At 38.3% G+C, this 6,492-nt stretch overlaps 1 long non-coding RNA gene across 2 annotated transcripts; it reads left to right on the forward strand.

The window, feature by feature from the left end:
- The first annotated feature begins 3,538 nt into the window (after positions 1-3,538).
- LOC146862993 (uncharacterized) lies at positions 3,539-4,711 on the forward strand. Of its 2 annotated transcripts, none has more exons than XR_014978540.1 (3): positions 3,539-3,648; positions 3,744-3,849; positions 4,448-4,711. It is a non-coding gene; the product is annotated as an uncharacterized LOC146862993 (long non-coding RNA). The 2 variants fall into 2 exon arrangements; XR_014978541.1 differs by having other exon boundaries at positions 3,550-3,648; positions 3,738-3,849.
- The last annotated feature ends 1,781 nt before the right edge of the window (positions 4,712-6,492 follow it).

Raw genomic sequence — 6,492 nt, forward strand, 5'->3', positions numbered from 1 at the left:
GTTGCAAGGGGGCAATAATATCTATGGCCCCTGCAAATGAATCATCAAAGACTTTTAATGCAAGATTCATATCTTCATACTCCCTCAGGGGAGGAGGAATAATAGCAGGGGAGAAAGCAGAAAGAACTACCTTCCTCCAAGGTCTCGTAGATTATAAAACATTGGAATAGACATCACTAGGTTTCTGAAGGTGTAGAGAGAAGTGGTCCATCTACATTTGAACCACTGGGGGATCAACCACTACGTCAGGGTCATTGGTGAATACTATATCCAGAGTATGTCCGACGATATGGATGAGACCAACTACTTTTTGATGGAGACCAAGGGATTCCAAGTCTGCAAGAAGACTGATAGAATCAAGAAGGATAAGACCAATTGTCCACATGATAATTAAAATCTCCTAAGAACAGAAAATTATCTGCAGTGATGATATGCGGGGCTAGCCATTCCAAGAGCTTGAATAAAAATCTTTCTTTTTGCCAGGTGGGCGATAGACCAAATCCCCCTTCCAGGTTAAATTTTAGATCGTTTATAGTTGGAAGAGAATCATCTCCAACCAAGTGGTGGAACAGGAATCTAAGCTTTTAATCTTTAATGGGCTGCATGCAGCAATAGCCACCCCATTCCCTTTCTCAACTACCTGTCAAGTCTGGTTAAATTATAATCATCAGGGATTGCTACTGCAATAGATGGAGAGGTGGTAGAATGAACCCATGTTTCAGTAATAAACAGCTCAGGTTTGGTAGTGTCTAAAAGATATGGAAAAGTTAAAAGTTCATTTATTTGAATATATTAAAAAACAGTCATTAGGGATAACTAGACTAAATCCCTGAATTAAAACAAGATAAAATTAAGACAATATATATAATTGCGACCTGCACAATTACAAGCAGACAGAACAGTTACAACACACATTTGTTGGATACAGGTTTGTATATTCTTTCTCCGCTCTAATGACACCAGAGTAGTATCACTACCAAATCAGCGTATCTATTATGGTGTTGGAGACTTGAATTATACGCTTTAGGTTGCGTCGACGCGTTTCGGTGATAACTCCTTCTTATAATCACCTTTATCAAGACATAAAATTTGTCTGCCAGAACTAGAGGGTATGTAAAATCGCCCTAGGATTAAATGTCATGCAGAGAATTAGCATCATTTTTAACTCAGTGGACTTATAGCATTACTGTAGTTAATACGTGGAAAAAATCACAACATGTTCACTATTCATTGTCTTCTGTTATCTTTATTACTTATGTTGGTTACAATGAGCTCCATTTTTTTCTCTCTAGGTTAACATGTGCATTTTTTCAAAATATTAGACAAACCTTAAAAAAAACATAGAAACAATTTACTGGAAGTGGCTCATGGCTATTAACTTTATCGCTCAAAATTTGGCCACATGCTTTATCGACAATAAAAATTACTGTAAACAATTCTGTATTTTCCCGATTTATCTTGAGCTAACAAAGCAGTAAGTAAGGCTATTTATTCGGAAAACGTATTAATAACCTTTCCTAGGTAACCCAATTAGACTACCTTGGTTCCACATATAAACATTTTTTGTTCTAGAAACACAGGTAAGGGGCACTTGGGGCCTCAGATTTCACTAATCTTGAAACAGAAGGGGGGTACGGGTCCACTAAACCAGAAGCATTGTAACAAAAAACACCCAAGTTTCAGAGATAGACGTATGGGGTAGTCATATTAATATCAGCTTACCCTGGGATAATATTGACGATCCTTTATAGGGATCACTTCACGTTTCCTTATTGGAGCGTGGGCTTCTGTAGTCGCCTTATACAATGCTGCTGGTAGAAGTATATTTCTGTTTCTGTGGTAACATGGAGTTTTGCATTAATGCATATCTTATATAATGCTACATTGTTAGGGAAAGAAGAGATAGTTTAAATTCATGCGTACCTGTTCTGAATAAATGCGATCTTTTGTTGTCCCCCTGAACATGGAAGACCAAGGGAAATTGGTTGTGTTGTAGACCATAAGTGTTATATGCAATCAGGCCAAAATTGCCTGTGCCATAGGACAGGAAAGAAAAACCAAGGAATATGGGTCAGCTAGCGAGTTCTAACATAAAGCTCGAACAATCAATAGCATCTGTTAAAAGGAAGTTACCATGTATAAATATAAATATCACGAATTCTCCACTTCTGACGGGTTATGTTACAGGAGGTTGTGGTTATAATTCTCTTTTAGGCTTCACAAAGATAACCTAAAATCAATTTAAGATGGTTTTATTTCTGCGGAAAGAAAAGAGGGGCCTATTTAGTTGTTTATCCATATTAAAATTAAGAATTTTCCAGTTTCTATTGATGATATTTTTGATTTGATTGCTGACATGCGTATACTGTGTAAGAAACACTAGTCTATCTAGAGTAGCGTCTTGTCTCTTATTGGGTTTGTTCTGGTCCAATAAACTGTCTTGATCATAAAAACGTGCACGTTTAAGTGCATTTTTAACAAGTTTCTTTGGGTAACCCCTAGCTAGTAATTTGTTTTTGGTATTGTCAGCGTGTTTATAAAAGTCATCAAGATTGGAACAATTTCGTCTCAATCTGAGAAATTCGCCAAAAGGCACATTGTCTTTCTGGGCTCGAGGATGGTTACTGGAGTAATGGAGAAGTGAATTTTTATCGGTGGGTTTGGTGTAAAGTTCCACCTTAAGTATACCATCCTCCTCTTTTATATTAATATCCAAAAAGGCTACCTTATCATTACTATAGTGACTCAGTATCCCGTTAAGGAACTCATTAGCATACTCTGTATCCAGTATTCTGTCCCGGATTGGTCGATTCAATATCCAATCAGGTAACAGTCTCACAAGCAGAGGCTTAAACTACGGACCAGAAAGGAAACTAGGTTTCGGGTCCCCTGATTGGATAGTTAGATCCAATAGACTCAGTATCCTTTTAAGAAACTCATTAGCATACTCAGTATCCAGTATTCTGTCCCGGATTGGTCGATTTAATATCCAATCAGGCAACAGTCCCATAGATATAACCGCAAGCAACTCTGCTAGTCCTGACACACGACTCGGACCCTTATAGAGAGCAGAACCCTTATCTACTAACTAGGTGAGTGAACATCCTGACCTTACTTCGATTTCTGAAGGAAATTAGTAGAGACTGTAGGTCTTATTTAAATCCAGTATGGCTCTAATTTTTGACTGCCTGTCTCTAATTCATTCACAGGTAGACTCTCATTATATTTGGCCATATATCATAGGTAAGCTAACTTAATTTTCTTACTTAATTGGATTAGTATATCTGGAGAGTAACTTAAAACTAATAAAACAGCTAAATTACATCTTAAATTGATTTTAGGTTATCTTTGTGAAGCCTAAAAGAGAATTGTAACCACAACCTCCTGTAACATTACCCGTCAGAAGTGGAGAATTTGTGATATTTATATTTATACATGGTAACTTCCTTTTAACAGATGCTATTGATTGTTCGAGCTTTATGTTAGAACTCGCTAGCTAACCCATATTCCTTGGTTTTTCTTTCCTGTCCTATGGCACAGGCAATTTTGGCCTGATTGCATATAACACTTATGGTCTACAACACAACCAATTTCCCTTGGTCTTCCATGTTCAGGGGGACAACAAAAGATCGCATTTATTCAGAACAGGTACGCATGAATTTAAACTATCTCTTCTTTCCCTAACAATGTAGCATTATATAAGATATGCATTAATGCAAAACTCCATGTTACCACAGAAACAGAAATATACTTCTACCAGCAGCATTGTATAAGGCGACTACAGAAGCCCACGCTCCAATTAGGAAACGTGAAGTGATCCCTATAAAGGATCGTCAATATTATCCCAGGGTAAGCTGATATTAATATGACTACCCCATACGTCTATCTCTGAAACTTGGGTGTTCTTTGTTACAATTCTTCTGGTTTAGTGGACCCGTACCCCCCTTCTGTTTCAAGATTAGTGAAATATGAGGCCCCAAGTGCCCCTTACCTGTGTTTCTAGAACAAAAATGTTTTATATGTGGAACCAAGGTAGTCTAATTGGGTTACCTAGGAAAGGTTATTAATACGTTTTCCGAATAAATAGCCTTACTTACTGCTTTGTTAGCTCAAGATAAATCGGGAAAATACAGAATTGTTTACAGTAATTTTTATTGTCGATAAAGCATGTGGCCAAATTTTGAGCGATAAAGTTAATAGCCATGAGCCACTTCCAGTAAATTGTTTCTATGTTTTTTTTAAGGTTTGTCTAATATTTTGAAAAAATGCACATGTTAACCTAGAGAGAAAAAAATGGAGCTCATTGTAACCAACATAAGTAATAGAGATAACAGAAGACAATGAATAGTGAACATGTTGTGATTTTTTCCACGTATTAACTACAGTAATGCTATAAGTCCACTGAGTTAAAAATGATGCTAATTCTTTGCATGACATTTAATCCTAGGGCGATTTTACATACCCTCTGGTTCTGGCAGACAAATTTTATGTCTTGATAAAGGTGATTATAAGAAGGAGTTATCACCGAAACGCGTCGACGCAACCTAAAGCGTATAATTCAAGTCTCCAACACCATAATAGATACGCTGATTTGGTAGTGATACTACTCTGGTGTCATTAGAGCGGAGAAAGAATATACAAACCTGTATCCAACAAATGTGTGTTGTAACTGTTCTGTCTGCTTGTAATTGTGCAGGTCGCAATTATATATATTGTCTTAATTTTATCTTGTTTTAATTCAGGGATTTAGTCTAGTTATCCCTAATGACTATTTTTTAATATATTCAAATAAATGAACTTTTAACTTTTCCATATTTTGTTGTTTGTATTTGTTAAGTCATAAGGTACATTATTTTATACCTGTTTTTATTTGTGCCTTAAGGGAACCCTTTCTCTTACCTAGGTTGAATAACCCTATTTCCCTTGGCCTTCACAAGGGGTACCTCTCTGTTTTTCATAGTGTCTAAAAGATCACAGGACTCTGAAGCATGCTTCTGAATAGAGCGTGCATTGAGATACAGGCCATGCAACTGAGAGGAGGCACACCTGTACTATTTTTACATGTTGAAGGGCTATGCCCCATGGTATAGAAAGACTCAAACTTGGTCCGGGGATGGGGAGGGAGCCCAGGTAAAATTGCACATATTGCAGTGCCTTGGGCTTTCCTGATCCAATTATGGTAATGCCCCTATACAGAAAGTACTAGGATTTAGGTTCCTTATCTTTATCAGATCAGAACTGGTATACAACATGTGGGACATAGTCTTACCCAATAAAAGATGTAGCCTTTCCAGCGGCGTCCAGGCGCGGGCGGGCGCAGATGGGCTTGCCTTTGGCGCGTCCGCGTCTTGGCTCCACTTGAATAACTAAAGGAAGCCCGGTAAGCAGAAGTGTGTTGAAGCACTAGATCGTCCCCTGCCCAAGATGGCGGCAGCCCTCGATCAACGATCACCCGATAAGGCTGTGTGATAATTACTCTCTCCACTCAAATGGCACAAACTGCGGCAGAACAGAGAGTAACAAGGTACAAGTATTGAGGTTAAGGTAGGAAGGTATTCTTTACCAAAATAGCATGTTAAAAACCGCCGGTAACAACAGTGCCAAGTGCGGTAAAGTAATGAAAAAAAAGATAGAATCCCTCCATAATGTAATTTTAAGAAGCGCTACGATGAGAGTGCTAACTGTAGAATAAAAGGTGTAAAGGCATAACATGCATCGCATTTCGTTATTAATAGATGCATTTTCTAGTATGAATATAAAGCCATTTTCTTGTTATTGAACACGGTGTATATTGATTCATAGACATTTTATTGACCATGTGTAGTTGTGCCATTACATTTGAATATTGGGTAATTTTAGTATGCGGCATTATTTTCTTTAGTCCTAACCGTGCATTGCCCTACCGTGACAGATTTTAAGTTCTGTAACCATACTGATCCGCAACATATTTGTTTATACCGCTCCACTATTGCTCACTCTATGTTGTCTGTATCCTCTTTTGTAAACAAACTCTCAACATGCATGTCCATTTGAAGGCTTGCATGTCAGACTGCTTACTAATTATGGGACGAAATCCGTAATAAACAGCATGACCATTTTAACCCAATGTGCCACTAAAACAGCAAAGTGCCTTAGGTAGCAGGACACGTAGACGTTTTATCCATCCGCAAAGCGCTTCCGAGCCTTGGCAGGGGTACAACTCGTTATACGGGTGCCACTACAATACAAGAAACGTCACGTGACAATAACCACAGCATTAACGAAGGTCGCGGTGTTTTAACTCGGATGCTTTGCACAAACCCCATCCAGGCGGCGGATCTCCCCTCCCTGCTTTCCCCCCCTCGTACCCTCCTGCTGTGCTCTGCTACCTCAAATCACCACTGACAACTTCTGTTGGGTGCCTGAAAAGGTCGCAGTTTATTCATATCACAAAAACTTTATACAATTGTAACGCATTGTTCATGGTCATGTACATATTGCGTGGTTATTCTT

Source organism: Triturus cristatus, chromosome 2_2 (assembly GCF_964204655.1).
Source record: "Triturus cristatus chromosome 2_2, aTriCri1.1, whole genome shotgun sequence".
Taxonomy (NCBI): domain Eukaryota; kingdom Metazoa; phylum Chordata; class Amphibia; order Caudata; family Salamandridae; genus Triturus; species Triturus cristatus.